Source organism: Lathamus discolor, chromosome 2, assembly GCF_037157495.1.
Source record: "Lathamus discolor isolate bLatDis1 chromosome 2, bLatDis1.hap1, whole genome shotgun sequence".
NCBI lineage: Eukaryota > Metazoa > Chordata > Aves > Psittaciformes > Psittacidae > Lathamus > Lathamus discolor.
In genome coordinates, this window is record NC_088885.1 from 98,398,003 (window position 1) to 98,419,902 (window position 21,900).

The 21,900-nt window shown below is 41.4% G+C and overlaps 1 protein-coding gene across 3 annotated transcripts in view; it reads right to left on the bottom strand.

The window, feature by feature from the left end:
* CARMIL1 (capping protein regulator and myosin 1 linker 1) overlaps window positions 1-21,900 on the bottom strand; it is a 205,774-nt gene that overhangs the window by 145,926 nt on the left and 37,948 nt on the right. The window contains exon 1 of one of the 3 annotated variants that reach the window (XM_065667850.1): window positions 4,836-4,935. The exons of the other annotated variants lie outside the window; for them this stretch is intronic. The gene's annotated coding sequence lies outside the window, so the exon portion shown is untranslated. Of the gene's footprint in view, window positions 1-4,835; window positions 4,936-21,900 lie in introns of those variants that run through there. 3 annotated transcript variants of the gene reach the window in all.

Here is a 21,900-nt window from a genome sequence, read left to right on the forward strand (position 1 = left end):
TAACCATTCTGTGATTCTGTGTTGTTCCTTTATCATCACTGCTGTAAAGGTGGTCAGTAATCTCTGGTACGGTCCGCTCCACTTCTCCTGTAGAGGATCTCCTGAAAAATTCTTAACAGAAACCCAGTCTCCAAGTCTGAAAGGGTGAATCGGATAATCCAAACCTCTTCTTTCAACCAGGGTTTCGTTTGAATTCTTAATAGAGCCAGTGGTAAAGCTTGGTACCAATATAAATTTGTTTCCTGACATATTTTACTAATCTGTTGTTTGATCAGATGGTTCATCTTTTCTACTTGCCCACTGGCCTGAGGCCTGTATGGAACAAGTAGTTGCGATCAATTTCTAATTTTTTTGCTAATTTCTTGTAACAAGTTTGCACTAAAGTGTGAACCTTGGTCTGAAGAAATTGCCTCTGGTACTCCAAAACGAGGTATGATCTTGTTAAACAATATTTTAATCCCTTGTCTTGCATTATTTATCCTACAAGGGAATGCTTCTGGCCAGCCTGAAAAAGCGTCCTTTAACACCAACAAATATCGATAACCTCCTTTTCTTGGTAATTCAGAAAAATCTGTTTGCCGCTGCTGTCCCGGATAATTTCCTCTCACAGTTGTCCCAACTTGATTTCTATTTTCAGTTTTAGGATTATTCTTAAGACATAGCTGACATTGACAAATTGAACTATAGTATATAGATTTCTTCCTACAATTTGTTTGTTTAAGTATTTATACAAAGAGTTACTACCACAATGAGTTTTATGTTCCTCCTGAACTAACTTCCAGAGTTGGTTATAGGGGATTACAATTCTCCCATCAGGTATCTGAACCCCACCCTCTTTAATTTCCTGTCCTTTTAGATCTTGAATCAATTTTCTATCCTCTTTTGAATACCTAGGTTTAGATTTCTCAATTGTTAGTTTGCCATCAGGGATTAAGGACATGATTTTAGATTGTTCAGCTGCTCATTTGGCTTCAAAATAGGCCAAATTATTTCCAATTTCCTGATCAGAGTCACCTTGATGTCCTCTACAGTCCATAATAGCTACTTCTTCAGGTAGCTGAACAGCTTCTAGTAATTGTAGAATTTCTGTAGCATGTTTAATCTGTTTCCCTTGTGTGCTCAAAAGTCCTTTTTCTTTCCAGATAGCACCATGTGCATGCACCACACTAAATGTGTATTTAGAATCAGTCCAAATACTTATAGCCAATTCCAGGGATCTCGTTAATGCTATTATTTCTGCCTTCTGGGCAGAGGTGTTTGCTGGTAAAGGTTTAGCTTCTATTACCTGTGAAGTGGTGGTAACGGCATATCCTGCCTTTTGTTCACCTGCTTTCATTCATGAAGCTACTACCTCAGTAAACCAAGAATCAGCACCTTCTAGAGGTTTTTCTTTCAAGTCTGGTCGGCTCAAATACACAGACTCTATGGTGGCCAAGCAGTTGTGTGTTAGTAGTTCTGTCAGTTGTTCCTGCAAAAAGGATGCTGGATTCACAACATTAGTGACCACAATTTCTATATCATCCTGTTCCACAAGTGTGGCCTGGTATTTTAAAAAATGTGAAGGAGATAACCAGTGAGCTCCTTTCTGTTCCAGGACTGCTGATACCACATGGGACACTAGCACAGTAATCTTCTGTCCCAAGGTGAATTTGCGAGCATCTTCAATATTCATGACAACCGCCACCACAGCCTTTAGGCATCCGGGCCATCCTTTGCTCGCTTCATCCAGCTGTTTTGAAAAATATGCCACTGCCCTTCTGTATGGTCCTAGTTTTTGAGCAAGGACCCCCGGAGCTATTCTCTGTTCTTCATAGGAATATAGCCTAAAGGATTTAGTCACATCAGAAGTCACAGAGTTGCAGCTCTCATTAGCTCTGTTTTTAAGTTTTTGAAAGCCCCCTCTGCTGTATCAGTCCGTTTTAAAGAGGGAGGGTTTCCTTTCAACAGTTCATATAGTGGTCTTACCAGAACACCATAATCAAGGATCCAAAGGCTGCACCCAACCGGTCATTCCCAGGAATGTCCGGAGCTCCTTTGTGGTCGACGGTCATGGAGTCTGACAAATGGCTTCTTTTCTAGCAGCTCCAAGTTCTGTCTGTCCTCCTGCTATTTCATATCATAGGTAGGAAACTCAGGTTTGGATTAGTTGGGCCTTTCATTTGGATACCCAATAACCATTCAAGTCCCAGAAAATTTAATAATTCCACTGTCCACTGGATACATACTGCCTTTGTTTCTGTAGCAATGAATAGGTCATCCACATATTGTAACAGAGTCCCATCTGAGTAGGTGGCTTCCATGATTCTAGTTCTCATGCTAGCTGATTTCCAAAAATTGCTAGACTGTTTGAAACCCTTTAGGTAATACTGTCCAAGTTAATTGAGTTTCCCTTCCTGTGTCAGGATTTTCCCATTCAAAAGCAAATAACTTTTGCTTTCTTTGGCCAATGGTAAGCAAAAGTGTCCTTTAAATCCAGGACGGCAAACTATTTCTGATTATTATTCAATTTAGTCCATAAGTCATACGAATTAGCTACTACTGGACGAATACCCTCTGCTGTTTTGTCGATTGCCCTGAGATCTTGAACCAATCCGCAACTTTTCCCATCATATTCCTTTACTGTCCAGATAGGAGTGTTATATTCCAATTCACATTCAATTAATAATCTATATTTTAAAATTTATCAATGATTTTTTGATTCCCTTTGATCTTCTAATTTTAAGGGATATTGTTTTATTCTAATTGAGCAAGCCCCCCCCCCCCTTTTTATTCACACTTTAAGAGGCAAAGCATTTTTCGCCTTACCTGGAACCTCAGATGCCCATACTCCCAGATTTTAAATTGGATATAAGGAGGAAATTCTTTCCTGTTAGGGTGGTGAGACACTGGAATGTGTTGCCCAGGAAGGCTGTGAGTGCTCCATCCCTGGCGGTGTTCAAGGCCAGGCTGGATGAAGCCTTGTGTGGGATGGTTTAGTGTGAGGTGTCCCTGTCCATGGCAGGGGGGTTGGAACTAGATGATCTTGAGATCCTTTCCAACCCTAACTATTCTATGATTCTATATACCTGATTAAGGTTTTCTTCTATTTCAGGGAGGTCCTCCTGTTTGCTTTTCTGCTGAATTAAAGATAAACTCAAAACTGCAATTAATTTATTATTTTTAACTCTAAATTCCATTTTGCCTTCTTTAAATGTTGCTTCTCGCTCTAATAAAGATTTTAGAGAATTTGGTATGCATAAAAATTTATGCATTCTTATCTGTTTTCCCAATTTGTACTTTAAAGGTTTCAGAAAGAATGCCTCTCTTTTTTATTTTTTTTCCTTTTTCTTGGTGGCCAGTAGCTCCCACATCTGTAGCGAATTCTTTTCTCTCTGATTTAATACCAAATAACTTGCTCCTGTAACCATTAAAATTCCACTTTATTTCCTACAGTCCCTGGTTTTAATTTAACCAGTGGATCTGGTAGGGTAGATTCCCCAGGTCCCCATCAGTCTAGTTGCAATTCAGTCACAGGAGCCACTCCATGGCACTGCCCCCCCACCCAGGGCTGTCTCACTTCCAACTTCCAAAATCCCCATAGCACGCACACCGATCCGCTTCCACAGAAGAAGAGCCCACTTCCCCACCTCTGCCCAGCATCCCTCCTCCCAGGCTCAAACACAGGAGCTGCTCGAGCTCCCCTCCTTTCCCCCTTGGTTTTCCCTTTTTTTTTTCCTCACAGTAGCTCACCCTGCTCTGCAGAGGCTCCAGGTGCCTGCCTCTGCAACAGCACTTCTGGTTTAACCCTTTCTTAACTCTGAATGTGAATCTGCCGCTTTTTGCCAGTGACAGCAATCTCTTCCTCCTTATCAATATCAGATAGGACAGGTGCAGAGGGTGCTCCTCTCAGAGGTACCTGTGACGCATAATTTTCCAACCTATCTTCCCGATTACTGTTTTTTTAACTTTAAACATCTTTCCCCAATATCACAGGCTGAACAGCACCTCTCCATCTTAATTTTCAGTTTTTCCCTGTCCTTTTCCAAAGCCAAAATTAAGGGATCTGGCGGAGCTATATTAATTCTGCATTCAGTGTCTCACTCCACGTGGTTTCTTAAAATGAAAAACATATCTGCATACATTACTTCATCCCATTTTCCTTGCCACCTCAAAACAACATTAATTGTAACAATGTATTATAGTTCAGAGTTCCATTTTTAGGCCCTTTTCAGGCCATTTTCCCTGATTTTCCAAAATATACAAAGGCCACCATCGGTTACAATATTTTACCAATGTTTTCTTATTTACCGAGCCCCCAGGAGACCCTCCAAGTTCCTTCCAGTGTGCCAAAATGCACCCTAAAAGACTCTTTTTCAAGATCTCGTCACTCTGCTGACTTTCCATTATCAGTCTCACATTCACACACACACACGGGATCCCACAGACACACTGCACACAGTTACAACACTGGAGACAGAGACTAAAATTCTATCAAACAGACAACAGTTAATAACACAGTTATAGCATCCTGTCACCAAAACCAAAGCACACGACCAAAATCCTTAATGTAACAAGCCACAAAATAAATCAAATACCAACAAGATCCAAAACCATTTCCACAAGACACCCCCTGCATCCTGTAGGACCCGAACCACAAGAAGCCCCCTGCTTCTTGTGGGTGTATACCAAACGGACGCTAGCAGCCGGGTATACACCTTTACCTACGAGATTTCCTATCTCGATTTATGGAAGGCTTCCAAACCTTGCGTACGCTTACCAAACCAACCCAATTACCGATTTAGTCTTTATGCAAGATGCCCCCTGCACCTTACAGACCATACAAAAGAAAAGAATACCTTCTATGAAGATGTTCCTTGTCTGCTCCTGCAGTGATCCGAATGAGTCGAGGGGTCCCTCCGGGAAAAATTCCCGAGGGCCCTAGGGAGCCCTGTCCTCAGCGGGTCCTGCAGCCGAGCAGAGAGGGTCTCATCTGGGTCGCCAGATTGATTCGGAGAAAACTCCAGGAACAAACTTGCCAACGAAGTCTTCAAGCTGACAAGCAGGTATTCTTTATTGCGGCGCCGGGAGACACGGGGGATAGCTCCTCCTAACGTGTGTCTCCCTGTTGCTACACAGGCCGTCCTTATATAGTCCCTGGGCATACGTACATTACGTCATTTTCCAGAAAGTTCCCCGCATGCGTACAGAATTGTGGTGGTGGTCTCTGAGGGTCGTTTACTTCTTCCAACAATCTTCATCACTTCTGGCAGCCTTTGGAGCATGCGCAGTAGATGCTCATACCAGTTTAATTGGTTCGTTAGCACAGGAGACATAATAATCCTCCTATCCTCCTACTTATCAGTTAGTTTAACTGTAGCCCATCCTGGACACCTGCCATTCCCAGATACTCCTTATCCCTGTGTCCTGTTCTTCTAGACTGTTTTTCTTAAAACTGTGTCAACTGTAACAATTTATCTTGTACAAGAATGCTCAGTGTGTTCTCTAGCTGCACTCTATTTTTTTTTCTACCTATCATGCACTTTAGTAATTTTCCATTGCTACTGTTACAAAGCCATCAAATGTAACATTACTCAAAACTGATTCTAAAGGTTTATATATTCCATTTTGTGTCCCCCTTGTCTCAACTGACACAGCATACAGGTGGAAGAGCTGAATCTATTTCCTTATGGACCTAAGCAGCAAGCAGGAGAACAAGGAGAAACAACAGAAAAACAAAGACTGAAGATAACTACCACATGCTGCAGGAGGGAAGGAAGGAAAAAAGGAAGAGCACAAATTATTCTGAGCAACATTAAAAAAGAGCTACCTACCAAACAAAATGCAAACATTAACTGAAGTTTGCTCTGTAACTCATAGAGCGTGACTGCAGATTGTAAGCCAAACTCATCTTTCAGAGATGTGTCACTAGCTGGTTTATGGCGCTCAGACTGCTCACAAAGCAGTTCTAGCTCTGTGTAGCCAAGTACCAGCATTTCCCACTTCTAGATTTACATGCTGCTGCCTTCCAATCCTTATCTTCAGTCAGTGAGCCCCACTGGCCATCCTCCAGCAATCCCACAGCCACCAGGAACCTGGCTCACCAAGGAGTTCATTTAATTACGGACATATTTCACTTAAGAGGAAAAACAAGTTAGTTCCAGCATGTGGAAAAAGTAGCAGCTGCAGGTACAAAGCTGAACAAAACCAGCCTACAAGGCACTGCACAACAACTCTCTGCCTCATGCCAAAACAAGCAGGGCAGACATAACCAACTTTGTGAAAGAAACTGATTAATTTTGTGAACAATCCACCTGCAATAGCTCAACCAGATCGAGCTGTCTAGCCAGGCAAGTCAGCTTTCTGCCATGCCTTTCACAGACACAATTACACACGAACATGCGTGGTTTTGTGCAATGCTCATACACACACCATTACTTGTAAACATGGTCCCTTGAGAGTAGGGCACAGAACCTCCTTATTCATACCCTCCACACAAGCCACAGTGTCTACACAATACTTCCTTTCTGGCTCCCATCAATGACTTCAACATAACCTATTTTGTTTACCAACATGCCAGCTCAATCGTGTAACACACCAGGGCACCGAGTTTCCTAAACTGCTCGGGAGACCTGTGGAATCACTGCACAAAGGTCTCGTGTAACAGCAACAGCCTGTTCTGTCTCAGAGCACTTGGAGAACAAAGCAGCAACTCACTTCAAGTACACTCCAAAGGCAGCTCTCCAACATATACTCCTTCTTTTGTCATTTTGATTTGGATTAAAATGCACTTTTATGTCTTTTGAATACAGTATTTTGAATTCTAACAAGCAGGATCAAAATGATACCCTGAAGATGTCCTTTATGCTACCTTACAAATGTGAAACAGTAAAACATAAGAATCTTCATATTTTCATAACCAGGTAAAAACAAGCACTGAGCTCATACTGCAGATCAACCATGAGGTTAGCACTTGTACAAGCCTCCCTGTTCATCATTTGTAGTCTAGTCTCATCTTCCCAGGCTGCGCATTTGTCATAGAAAAAGAAAAATCACTGTGGATCTTCTCACTCACAACAAGGTGTGTTTGCCTTTAGCACAGCTCTTGCCTTCTAGAAAATAAGGTACGCTAAGGAAGCTGAATAAAGCCTTCCCAGATGTTTTCATGTGAGGAGCCATCTTTTTCCACAGAACAGACCACCACTTCTCTCAGCAGGAAAGACTGCCCAGCCAGCCGAGTGCTTCTTTCTGTACTACACATGCAGGGCCTGACAATGAGCTGCTGCTGCTGTACGAAAGCATGCACAAGCCAAACTCTTCTCACAAATGCCAAGGTGATTTACAAACAAGAAAACTAGACACCTGGCTCTACAAAAGTCTGGATACTGTCATCACAAAAAGCAGGACCTACTGTAAATATGCTAATGATGCTAGCCAGTTCATAATGAACAGGGGAGTGTGGTACAAAACATCTTAGGCATCCTGACAATGAAGCTGTAGTTGGGGTGTACCACCACAAAAAGTAGCACCTACTACAAACATTAACAACCCTAACTGTTTTGCAATGAACACAGCACTGCTTTGTAGGGGATCTTGGCCATCTTTGGTGTGGAATGCTGTCCAGGTATGCCAGTGTTCAGAAGGAGGTGAAATCCAGTAGCATTCACCTAACCTGAGTTCTGCCAGAACAGCCTAGGAATCACACACATCACACTTGCTGCCAGTTCCAACCACTAGCAGGTTGGAAAGGGATAGCAGTGAACAGCTGAGGGAGAAAGAGAGGGAAGACTGAGCCATAGAACTTCTTGGCTGGGGTTTGCAGACAGAACTGCATCCCGGACTACAACCCCCTGTAGAACATGGGTGGCATCTGCTCTGGAGCACTTCAGGCTGGTCACACAAGTATGCAGGATTCTGCCTCTGCAGAAAAATTCCTACAGCAGGAACATACCATGAAGAGACATAGTATGTCCTTCTGCAGCTCTTGCACAGACATGTTTTTAATGAAGGTATCCATCATCCTAAAAAAGAAAGTGGAAATAGCAACATCTGAAAATAAGGTGTGAAAACAACCCAACATGCACAACTATAACGAAAATATATTAATTCTACAGCTAGGCTGTAACTCCTGGAAAAAGAAAATACAAATCATATTTTGCTTTTATACTCATACAGTAAAAACACTTGGATACCTACAGTTCAGGTAAGCAAGTTTCCCCTATAAATCTAAGGCAGAAAGTAGGTTACACTCGAGGCACAGAATGTCATGGCCTCTCCTCTATGTATTCTTTTTGCACTCTCCCTTTTCCATTTAACATTGTCTTTACTTTGTACAGCTGGGGGGAAGGGAGTGAATAAAAACAAACAACCCACAACACAAATCTCCTGTCCCTCATCTTTGAGAATACTTTATACTTTTATGTAAATAAAAATTACTATAACAAACTTTTTAGTGTATTAAGCACACAGAATTAAACACCCAGAATCAATCGTAACTTTTTCAAAGGTGCATTTTAAGCTTGTCGAGATCAGAACACACCACTGACAGCTATGTCTGCAATGTATACTTCAAATGACATAGAGAGATTGTCTTTATGTGTCACAGGGTACACAGATTTGCCACCTGTGATATTCACTGGGATGAAGGGCAAGGCGGTTTCTGATGCCCAGGCACCATCTTTTCAACTTGACATGCTTGGTCACACATCAGTCTCTTCAGGTGCCTTTAGCCTGAAAGGCTGGAAAGACCCCAGATACACATCCTTACTTCTTCTAACCATTTTAAGTTTAGCATCTCAGTAAAGTTGCTATTCCCTCCTTCTCCAAGATAAAGGCAGAGCTGAAAAGGAACACACACAAATCAACCAATCTGACCCATGCAACATGAGCTACATTCACAAGACAAAAATAGAAAGCTTTCATCTTTCATTATCAGACACTCCAGTGCACAGCACAGGAAGTTAAAGCTTGAGGCAACAGTAGATTTCAAATACTCCTGAAAGTGTGAGCAAGGCTTTCCTTTTCTGCTCTGTGAAAGGCTAAAAAGAAGTTGGCTTGGCAATGACAAAAGACATTAAGAGTCTAACAAGCCTCTCCAACAGCAATCCAAACAGAAAGGTCTATGGTCAAGCAGTTGCTTAAGCAACAGCATCATCCCCACTGCATAAATCCTCCTGTTCAGGAGGACAATCCTTCTGAACCCTCACTTCTGCTGATTCTAAAACTCTGCATTTTAAATTTTTTTAAAATTTTAAATTCTAAAATTTTAGAGTTTTTAAGATTCAGTCCTAGCTCCCAGAAGAATTCAGGAGGAAAAGGGAAGAGGAAAACACCACTGCTAGAGAGTTGATGCTTCATGAGCTTCAGAAATCATACTTACTCGAAGCCCTCCAATCTCCCTCTGTAAACAGCAGCCTGAATGCAACAGGGTTTGCATCTACTCTCTAGGGTTTGGGGAAGGCAGCTGGACAGCAAGGAGGGACTGCACAAAAGGAGACATGCACTGACTGTACTCCCCCTCTGCCAGGGTGTGTTAGGTTCTTCCAGAAGTCCTCTCAGCCTCCATTTTTACAGTCTCAACCACAGACGATATGGCCACCTGCTGAGCTTCAACTGTTTAAAATGTTCTTATTATAAGAGAAGTCATCAGTGAAAGAACCATCACCCAAAGTCATAACACTTGCCCAAATACACTTCTGTGGTGGCTTTATCTTTTGACCTGTTCTTGCCCACTCTGTAGTTCCCCAGTGAAGCCAGAGATGAGCTGGGTTCACTCACCTCACTAGCTGAGGAAATGCTGTTTATGAATCTCTATGGACTTTAACAGGCCCTGAACTAGAAACTACACAAACCATTTAAACTCACCAAGGTGAGTCAGTCTGGCTCTTTCCATCATTCACATCTAACCCATTCCTAGCTTTCCTACACACATTAGGAAAGCATCTTTTGGGGTCTATTACCTTTTGGGGTCTATTATCTTTTGAGAAATACCATATTCCATGACTCAGACGTGTGTTTTTGCCTCTTTCTGTCTTTGCAAAATCCTGAGAGGTAGTGGAGAAATTGGTTCTTTTTTACTGACAGAGTTCAGCACAACAGCTGCACAAGCACAACCCTCCTCCTGGGCAAAGGACGAGGTGCCTGGAAAGGTTGTCTGTTGGGTGGTACCTCAATGAATGATGGGTGAGCACTGGGGCGAGGAATTACTGCTGCTCCTACTTTGTGTGAACAAGCACATAGAGAAGTGTACATGAAGAGCAGGGGGAATACTCCACCGGAGTGAAAAAACAAATCAAGACATAGCTGTAGATTCTCCATGGCATTGCTATCCTTACTTTTAAACAATAAAATGAAAATTTCACTTAGGCATCCCACAACATTTGTGCAGAGCATCCACCATCAACAAGACTGTTGAAAGTTGCTTGTAGGGCATGAAGTGGAATTAACTTTGTTTTACAGGCTAGGAAATTCAAGATGCCTATGAGGCAGAGAGCATGAAAACAGCAGCAAAATGCAAAGAGCTTAATCCACTCCAAACTAGAAAAACCTCAGTAATTGCCATCTGTGGATTCTTAAAGAACTGGCAAATGCAATTGCAGGGCTAGGTGCAAGGACTTCCATAAAACTATTAAGTAGAGGGTGTTATATGACCTGAAAACACTAAAAAAAAAAAAATGCAGTAACTACATTTAAAAACAAGTTTTAAAAAAAAAGGCAGAGGAAGTGGCAAACAAAAACAAGTCATCCAGGCAACTACTGCTCATAAAAGTCACCTCGGGAGAAACATATGGCATTGGAACACATTGTAAAGGGAAGCGTAATTTAAGAAACAGGCTGAAGGAAAACAGAATAAAACACAACATCAGTCTGCCAGCACCAAAAAGAAAAACCACATCAGACCAATGTGACATTCTTAATCCTCACTGACTGGCCTTTACAACTGCTAGCTGCCTGTCTCCTCTACAAACAGCCAGAGGAAGTCCAGTGGAATTTAGGTGGTCAAATTCTTGTGCAATCTTACTAGACACCTGGGACTCTGCAGGTCTGGAGGTGCAGCTAGCCCCAGCTTGACACAGGTAGGCCCAGCAGTGCATTCAGTTCTCACAGACCACCTCTGGAATCTACAGAATTCATGTCAGATACATATAAAAACCAAACTTCTATATCCCAGTTCAGTTATATGTGTTCCCACTAATGCATCTCATTGGGAAGATGGAGAAAGGTAGATGTAACAATGAGAAAAAGCTGTAACACAAGACATGAAAAAACGGCTAGCAAAAAAACACCCACCCACAAGCAACGGATCCAGAACAGCATGGTACAGAAAGGACACAGAATTAGCTGCCAAGTATGATGTGAGCAGTAATAGAAGATAACCAACAACAAAAAAAGCCCACAACAGTTGCTCAACTTAGAAAAAAAGAATCAAAATACCCTTAAAATGAGTCAGTCAATCTGATTTTCTTTCTTCCCATAAGCTGCAGTAACATGAATGATAATACTCCCAAACTGGAAGTTTTTGTTTCCTTTCTATAAACACTAAACCCAGAATTCTATATTGAAATAATGTATACTTTAAAATAAATTAACTTTATTAATAAACACTTCTAGATTCCTCTGCTGCAGACAAAACTGCTGCCAGGAAACATGTAACATTCCTGCTGCCAGGAAACATGTAACATTTCCAAATTAATACCTACAAATCTGAAACAGTTCACATTCACTAACCGAGGAAGTAAAAAGACAGGGTGGTAAAGAAAGGGAAAATCATGCTTATCCAGGAAGTGCAAGTAGATTTCTGTTTCTTATTAGAGCTGCTAAAGAAATATTACTGTGCATTCTCAAACAACACAAAATTGTCAGATATAAATGCTTCTGAATACATAGAAATACTGAAAAATTAGCCATAAAACTAGATAAATCCTACACTTCCCTCCATCCTGCTGCAATAATTGTAGACTAGGCTTCAAACCATTTTTGGCTGCATTTGGGATCTCACAGAGAAAGCTCTTTTCCATAGTCTATGATTTGCAGCACATCCCAAAAACACAAGAGGACAAAGGAAACTTGCTTGCCATTCCCCAAACTGCCATCCACACCATAAGAGGCTTATGGTCATCTTCATTACTTTATTTTTCCCCCAATATCCTTCATCTACTGAATAACAGGGAACAAGCTACTAAAAGACTCTAGTGTCTAACAGATTGGAGCCTGATGGAGACACAAGAGACCCCAGCCTGTGTAGGACTTCACCAGTAAATGCAAGCAAGTCCCCTTACTTCAGAGTAACTTCTCATAATCTTTCCTTACTTAGTCTATTTTTAAGCTTTTGAAAGGGACAGTGCCTTGGGCAATACACAGTTATGTCTAAATGGCATGAACAGCAGCAGCAGCACATCAAATAGCCTCAGGAAGCAGCCCAGCTACAGCACTATGAAGCCACTATTCACTGCTATAATCTCTTCCTTTATGTACCTTTCTGTACTATACAACTCCTAGTATCCAAGCTAGCATGGTCTAGGCTTGTCCAAGAATTCCTAGCCATTACACTGAATGCCATGGATAACTGCTTTTTGATTTCTAGACCCCATTACAATTAAAAAACTTTGAAAAAAAAAAATCTTTGTTTACTCAGATCAGGACAGAAAAGAGCTCATCAAATGTCCTGTTTACTTTTATATACCTAAGAAATACCCAGGCAGTGTACGTGTGCTCTTCTCGTTCCACCCGGCAGCTCCAGCTGCTGCCTCAGCTAATGACTTTTGCTCACCTTCTTGCAGGGACCCATGGCAGGGGCCACAAGTCCTCCTCGAGACCAAGACACAGAACAGGGCAAACACAAGGGGCGGTCTCCGTTAAACCAGACACCTCCTGCAGACACAGCACCCTCAGTGTGTCAGTGTTAACACATGTTAGAGATCATACACAAGGGAGTAACTGCCTTATTGGTATGGAAGAAAGATTAAAAAGCTGGTTGGATATGTTTATTAACTTTTCCTTATTTCAACTTTAGATTTTTAAGTACATTCCAAACATGGACTGTCTTGAAGTCCTTATTCAGGGGACATACAACTCATAGCAGAACATGAAAATACACCAGGCATATAAAATCTGACTAAAAACCAAACCCACTTGTTTCATATTGCTTAATATCCCATGGTCTTGGCTGATACCTTGTTCAGCTGAAATACCAGAACATTTTGGAGAAATGTTGTTTCTGCTGAAGGCTCAAAGCACCTCCTATGTTTACAAAGGGTCCATTTCACAAATGGCATCATATTCCTTAACATTTTTATCCTGAAGAACATTCAAGACCCACTAAGGATCAGAGCCACACTGTGATAAAACTGCGAAAAAGTATATTTAGACATCATCTATCCCCAGTGATCTTACAAGAAGACATGCAACATATGGCAGATGAAAGAAACAAAAAAGGGGGAAGGGGCAGGAGGGAGAAAGAGACCGGCTGTTAAATACACTTCAAATGAATACTTTACCCAAAAGGAAAAAAAGGGAAAAAAAAAAAAAAAAAGGAACACAGCACCCCCCCCCCCCAAAACCAACAAACAAAAAACCAAACAAACAAAAAACCCACACCAAAGCACTTTCTGATGAGCTCAGCATTTCATGGAAACATGCAGAGGCATACAGGCAGTTTAAACTAAAATGACATTGACATGTCTATGTCAATTGTCTTGCCCTCTATTTCTTTACTCACAAGAGTAGACATATGCCTTAGTTCTATTTAGTGCCTGAAACTTATAATTCCTTTTTTAAAAAAGAAAGAAGTTTCACACCATTATTGAAATCCAACATTTCAATGCCCCTCCTAATAGTATATCAGAATTCTCATTTTAAGAATACTTCCCGAAATATTGGGGGGTGTGTTTCAGCTTCAGATAAGAAAACATTAATTTCCTGTTGCAATGCTAGAATTTCCAGAAGAACAACGTATGAATAACCTCAATACTATCATAAGTCAGTGGTTCCTACTGCAACTTAGTGACCTTTTAGAAGTAACTGAGAATTTCCATGAGCTCACTGCAGGCAGAATTGTGAAGGGATATTAAACTACCTTTCATCATTTTACTGTCAAGTCTCATAATGCCATATTTTTTTTGTAAATCCCACATCCCGTTGTCAATACCAGGGTAATATCAGAGCCCATTTTATTCTCCAAAATCTCCTGAATGTGGACCTTAGGCTTCCAAACAAAATCTTGAATATGCTACCAAAGTCCACTCTACAAAATGAGAACACAAATGAAACCAAGCCACCACTTTAAGAACAACCACAAACATCACAAACTTTTCTACTTACAACCCAGAAAAAGGTCAAGAGGAAACACAGGCTTCAGAAGGTCCTGCTGTACAGGTTTGAAGTATTTACTTTCCCTTGGCGAGCAAAAGCAGGCTGCTAGCACAGCTCCACCTGCTCTGCCAAGGGACATGCTCAAAAAAGAAGTCAAAATGTGTCACTTCGCTAACACCCTCTACCCTCACTTCATTGTAACAGCCTTTGGGAAGCTATTTCAGAGTGTAGTATAGTACAGAAACACCCAAGCACTACTGAACCACCCAAGCAGTATACAACAGGATTTAGTGCAGGTCATGGAAGTTGCCTCTTGGCATGCTGCAGAACCCATGCCAGGTGACTTAACCCAGCTTCTCAAGGAGCAATTTGATCTACAGGTAAGTCTTCCCTGTCGTGGTTCAGGCTGGAAACAACTTGGCTGAGTCTTGAGACAACACAGAGCTCACTGCATCATCCTGCAGCCTTGGTGTATGCAAAGCAGGGAAGGGGAGGGTGGATGAGGAGTCTAGTCAGTGAGGAAGCGGCAGGGAGGCTCCATGAAGCGAAAGCAAGGGCAGACAAGTAAGCATGGCCATGGAGAGCCTTCACACCTACCTGAGGCAGTGACTGCGATCAACACCTGGTCTAACCTGTATTGCTTCCAGCATGACCCTATCTACCAGTGCTGACAGATTACAAGCTGTCTGTGGGGCTAGGCACCAAAACCAGGGAATTCCAACCTACTGCTTACCTGTCACCTGGTATCTGTGGGAGAAGGAAGCTGTTAAAATGAACACAGCAGTGGCCTCCAACAAACCACCCCATGTAAACTGTAAACCACGCGCAGGTACACAAGGAAGCAAAGCACACAGGCGACGAGGCTATAGCAGTGGGGCTGCTGAGTAAGTACAGGCCATGGAAGAAGCAAGACCTGCTGAGCCTGTTGCCCTTCGTTCAGCTGAACACTCCACTGCAACCACCGGACAAGCAAGGAACCACCAGCATGTCCTGACAGCAGATGACCCTTGGAGCACCCCTGCCTCCCACTCTGCCCCAGTGCCGCAGGCAGGGCTTTATTTACGTGTTTCTTGACTGCAGCCATCTTAGATTTCCAGAGAGCTCATGATGAAACACCTCTCAGCAAACCAGCCTCCAGCAGTTCTGGTGGCAGGCTGGTGGCCAGGTCCTGCTCGCAGAGTAACACCGTCATCCCTGGCTGCCTCCACCCCAAAACCAATGGGGCACAAACTCCAGTAACGGATGTCCTCCTTCCACCCCCCTGCGCATCCCAAGGAGCTGCTGCCAGGAACCGCTGTGCCCAGAAGGGAAGCCTGGCAACAGAGCGCGCACCCGGGCACCATAAGGCCCTCTTCAAGCAACACGTCATTCACCCAGGAGAAATTACCTCCCGGGGGGGACAACTGAAGATGCAGGTGTCAACAGTGTACGTGAGCAAGCAGCAGAAGTCACTCCCAAACATTCTATCACTGTTTCGGCCTTCCCACTGCCTGTTTGATAGGCCTTTTCAGATGCGCGCCATGACCACTGAGGACTCACGTGCCTGGGTGCCCACCCCCCCTTTGTTGTTTGTCTACATCCCACCCCAGCGCTCATTCAGCAAGCTGTTGCATTAAGCCTAAAACCAAGCAAATTATACAGTAGATAAAATGCCAAGCTTCTCTTGCACTGCCAGCTCCAGTTGAAAAAAACCTGATGAAGTCTGTATGCATATAATCACAATAATTAGACACTTGTAACCAGCTGAATATCAGGAATTAAAATAGCACACTTTGGAAAACGTAAGAGGGCAGGATCTTTGCAGTCCTATCCCGCACAAGAAGGAGGGAATGTTTTTCGCCTGATTCAGCTCTATCTCAAAGAAAGCCCTATAGTGTTGACTTTACCATCCATCACTCACTAAAGAGCTGCTGTGCATCGGCACTCTTTGTTATAAACACTTTATTAACTTAAGGAATTTAAACCTTGGCTGTGGGCAGGCAGGCCTGCATTTGGGTAATTTAATAATGCTGCGTAGTTTGGGTTGCTTGTTTAAAATTTGACTCTTCTGCTGGTATTAACAATTCCTCCTTTCTCAGCACACAGTTTTTTCCATTCCATGTTGTGTAGTGACCCACTAAGAAAAGCCACTTCCCAAAGTCTTTGTGAGTTTAAATAAGGATGAAAAGCCTTTTAGTTGGTTAGTAGTTTTGTTTAAAAGTTGTCATAATTAATACATCAACAAATGCATAAATCCAGCACTGAATCAATCTTCAATATTAGCTCCTGTCACGTAAATTAATCCCTCCAAAACCAGCCTACTCATCCTGGAGACACTACTACTAATTTCAACATCACAGTAATCCCCAATCAAAGCATTCAACAAAGTTCAAAACTGTTGACTTACAGTTTTAAAGTACAATAAAACATGGAGATTGTGAAAGGGGAGGAGTGTATGCCTCTCTGAACCCTCCCTCTTCCCTGTTAGAACAATGAATTTACAACTTTAAAAATACTGCTTACTCTCCAGAAAGAAAATTAGTAGAGAAAATAAATATGTCTTATATTTAGGACAAAGCAGCCACTAATTTTCTCTGGACACATCAGCCAATGTTTCCTGCAATAAGAATTAGGAATAAAGTTAAGAGCATTCTCTAGGCATGGGGATTTTAAATACAAAACAATTGCTTTTTCAGTTTTCAGTTTTGTACAATATTTTTTCCATCTCACATTGAACCTACAACTTGCTAAATCCACAGACTACAGATTTGATTAATTTTACGTAACTTACAGTGAGCTCACTTCTCCATCCACTGAGATTCTGCAAGATGACTGTTTGAAATGATTTCTTTCCTACTGAATTCCGTAACAGTGAATCAGTAAACAGGCACAGAACAACCAGAATGAGACTGGGGGGGGGGGGGGGGGGGGGAGAAGAGGTAATTTTATTTTGGAACCATATAGTTCAAGATTTCATACTTCACTGGGTAAACATATTACAAATTGTTATGTGAATTAAATTTTCAGGAAGCAGACTGAATAAATGCAAGATTTCTGTCATATGAGTACTACTGGGTTTAAAAGTAATAAGATATGATGAGAACTGCTGTAGTTGTTCTTGCTCTACTGTAATAAACTCAGCTACGTACTTAGTGATACAAGAAACAAAAAACTACCATGAGAATAAGAGAATCATGACCTTTTTTAGAACTTATCTAATTAGTGCCTTGTTTGATGAAGCAAATGGAAATTATTACTCATGGCAGATATTATTCATTTTATCCTCTCATGCCTTCTTTCCATACTTCTATAAAGTTCAGCATTGCTAGGACAGAGATAGAACTTAAAAGGTCTTCACCTTTTATTAGATCACTTTGTGGTATGTTTGGGGTGTGACAGAATGGCTTCCTGAAAGCACTTACCATTTAAATTTCTTACCAGAAGTTTTATCTTAAGTTCTTTAAATAAAACTTTTCCCAAAGTTAACATCCAAAATTTTATCTTGGAAAGTTCCTGATACAGACTTCATTTAGATACTCTCTTCCATTCTTCTTGTAAGTCATTCACTTCAACTTTTATTACACTGATTGCTGCAATTGAGAAATATTGAAGAAGCAGGCTGTAAGACTCTCTCCTGTCATGTAGAAAGAGTACTTTCATGCACAGGGTTGAGAATGCAATCTGAAATATTCAAAATACAATAGCAGACAGTAATCTTTGTTAAGGATTATTTAATAAAGCCTGCAGGTTTTCTCCTTGCTGAAAAACTAGCAGAACAGAAAAGAATTCCCCAGTTAAGAAACTGGACAATACTGAAATCATACCCAGTACCTTACACGCTTGCAAGCAGAAAGGCCTACACCTTTTCTTGTCAGAATTCACATAACACTCCAGAAGGCCTGGCCACCTGAAAAGAAAGGTGAAGAAGCCATATCTGTGCAAGAGATCTTAGCCAACTCACCGAGAGATAAAAGCGACTGGTTTTGAATGTGAAGAGGTTAATAAAACAGCTGTTAACAGCCTTCATCCTTGGCCAACTAAGATTTAGCTGAACTAAATCATGTACCTCATGAACGGTTGCTCTTCTGAAGGATGTAAGACCCAGTGCTGCTCAGCACATGTCACAGCTACTATAAAGCTATTACCATTACCTTTCCAGCTCTTCATTACTTTTCCAGCAAGCTGTCATTCCTGCTGTGTGCCTCTAAGACTGTAGTGCCCATCGAGGTTTCTGACAGCAGAGCACAACTCTCCTTCTTCATGCAGCTTGTTTACACAATGAGATATTAACACATCAGGGGAAAAAAGTGCAAAGCCAACAGCTACATACGTGCAGCAAACAAGAAGTACTTCACGCTATTGAAGCGGCTATGTGACACACAGTCATTCAGGGTCCAGTAAAGTTCCACCAGGCCTAATGTTGCAGATATCCAGCAAATGGGATAAGGATGAATGCCACAGATGCTGTAAGTCATCAGCTTCAGTGCCCCTGTGTTAACTACTCCAGACAGAAACATCTGAAAGAAACTATTTGAGTACAAACATCCATCACTATACCCCAGGCTGGGAGAGTTCTTTCCTTTCTGAGAGTTTATTTTCCAGGCTTGCAAGAAGGCATCTAGAGCTGTCTGACCCCAGCTAGACTGTAATGCTAACAGGCAAAGTCCTCTGGAGTTCATCTCTTTAGAAGTTATCTGAGGAAAACCACAGGATGCCCACTTTTCTCTGAGTTTATGTTGCGCCCCAGAACCAGTTTCTCTGAGACAAAGTAGCTTTGTGCAAATTCACAACTTTACAACTCTGAAAACCACCCATTTCCTCTCACACAGAGCCAGAAAGAAAACCTCTGGTTATATACTGGTTTTCATCAGAGTAGAGGGAAACATACTTTAGCAGACTTAAGGCGGCATTTGATGTTTCCTAGTGTCAAGCAATACATGAAGAACTCCACTGCAGTATCACCTGACACACCTTTCCTGTCCATGCAGAAGTAATTAAACAGAGAAGTTCAAATGGCTTGCAACACTTCAGAGAACAAATGGTTTCTTTCTAGCCTTCTTTCTCACCCAGGATAAAGTCTGCTCAATGACAAAACATCAATTATTAACTAAGACTTGGGACTGGTAATGTTCAGATAATAATAACTGCACAGAAACCAAACATGACTCACAAAGCCATCAAGAATAAACCTAAAGCAATTGATACAGCACAACCAAGTCTCTTGTCACATAGATTCTTTCAATTATGGTTAAAAAAAACAACACAAAAAAAACAACAACTCTAAATTCTTTAGCTTGTGACCGAGAAGTCCCTTAACACATATCCCTATGCTGAAGTATAGATACTAGTGCATAGCTGGATTTTGGCATGTGCTTGCTTACTTTGCTGAAATATTGTCCAGATATCTTCTAAAATTTCTATACTGTATTACAGAAACAAGTGTCTGGCATAAAAATCATGTACTTCATTAGACACCCAGGCTTCCTATGTTTAGGCCTAAAAAAGATATCTGCATCTATTTAAGAAACATACATTTAACTTGCCACTGATTTACAAGGCCTGCAAGTTATTTGCACCCCATGAGGTCACATACTTTTAGTCAAAGGTTTGAGGAAAAGAAACAAGAAGGGATGTGTAGTGCAGTGTAAATCATGTAAACTTGTTCAGGAAGCTCCTCTTATACTGGTACAGAAAACAGTCAAAAACAACCTTCAAAGAAATGGAAGAGGTTAACTAAAGGCCATTTAACCATTGCTGGCAATAGCAGGCACCAGGCATGAAACCCAAAGAAATACCTTAAAGGTCCAGTCTAATTTTCTATTCAGCTAGTTCACCTGGCTTCCAAGCTTTCCTAAATCATTCCTCAATACTGCTGCTCACTTAAAAACTAAATGAAAAGATAACCTAAGCCATATGGGAAATCTTACCATCAGTCAGTGAAATAACACTTCAATGCCACCATTCTCAAGAAAAGGCCACAAACCCTTGGCAGAAATGCAATGGTTCAGCTTTGAATGCTGAGCCTGAAAAAGCAGGACCCCTACCTCAGAAAGGCACTTCACGAGCAGCAAAACAAGTTTAATGAATTGCTGATTTCATGAATGGTTTCTATTTAAATAAACTGCCATTTCAATAAACTCCCAGTGTATTTAGTAACATATTTTCTGATTATTTTTAACCTGCCAGCCAGCACAGTTAATTCATAAGCTCTAACAGCTTGCCACTTAGTGTACAAAATTATAACATGAGAAAAAAAGCAAGGTGATTTCCATCCCAGAACTGCCCAGGCAAGGAGTTTATGCACTTCTTGCTACTCACAACTTTCTTTCTCAAGAAGCTTTTTTCTCAATCGCCCTCTCTTTCACTGCATCCCCAAGGGTTTCCTCCTGGTTTTACTCCTCCTTCTAAGACCTCTGTAATAAACCTCCAAACTAGAAGACTATGGTCTCTCCAAAAATTATGTCCATACAAAGTCAAGCAGTTCACCTCAGGGCTGGGTTTACTCTCTGGGTTCAAATGTGAATTATTTGCTCTTATTCTTACAGTGAGGTTATTTGCTCTTATTCTTACAGCGAGCAATCTGCTAGGAACTGTAAGTTTGGAAGAAATTTACAGTGAGATGAACTTAAAGCCTATTTGGTATGGTTTTTGCAGCACTCTTGACACTTGTTTTGAAAACGGAAGATCTAAACAATATGGCACATCTAACAGTTAAGAAAACCTTACTTTAAAGAGTCTGTGATAGCTGTACAGGAACATGCAAAGCATGTTTGTTCCAAAACAAACTGTTCTAATTGTGCATCACAGCACTTCACAGCTGCTCCCTATTTTCCTTAGCTTTATATTATGTATTCTGTATATATATATATATATATATATATATACACACACCAAATAGCTCTTCAGGCATACAGTAGGATTTAGTCTTTGTTATCCTATGCCTGCACCCCTTTCTCCCTTCTGAAAACAACATGAAAATGGGGTCCCAGAGCAGAAGACCCATGCCCATGTCCAGCCTCCCCATTGCAACACCCATGAGCTGTAGCAACAGGAAACCTGCTGTTCCAACATCCAGTGCTTTCCCACCACCCCTCCCATCTCTCCCCTGCCAGGCTGAAAACATCCTACTTGTTTCACTCTTCTCTTGTGCTGCTTTCAAAAAGCAGACACTGGGTGCTACTGTAAAGAGTATAAAAAACAATAACAGGAAGAGGGAGAGAAAAAAAACAGGACTTTTTCTTCGTACTGAAGTTTTTCCAACTGAATTAAAACATGTAAACACAGCTCTACTAAAACAGACACCAAAACCCTCTCTCTAGAATAAATACTACTACAGAAAGGGAAAAGAGCAGGAAGGAACAAATAATTCAGAGAATACTCATAATGATACAGCACTTACCCAAAGAATTCCTTGTTCAGTAACTTGAACTTGAAAGAAGCAGAAATTTATAAAAACCTGCTGGACAGCCAACGTATCACTTTCCCTCCTCCCCACAGATCACTATTAATTCACTAATTCAACTCAGCCCACAAGCCCACCAGCAGAACCACAAATTAATTCAAAAATCAAGCATACCACTGCTGACACATCTGCTTTAGGCAAGAGACTGCTGGAGGGCAGCAGAAGCCCAGGAT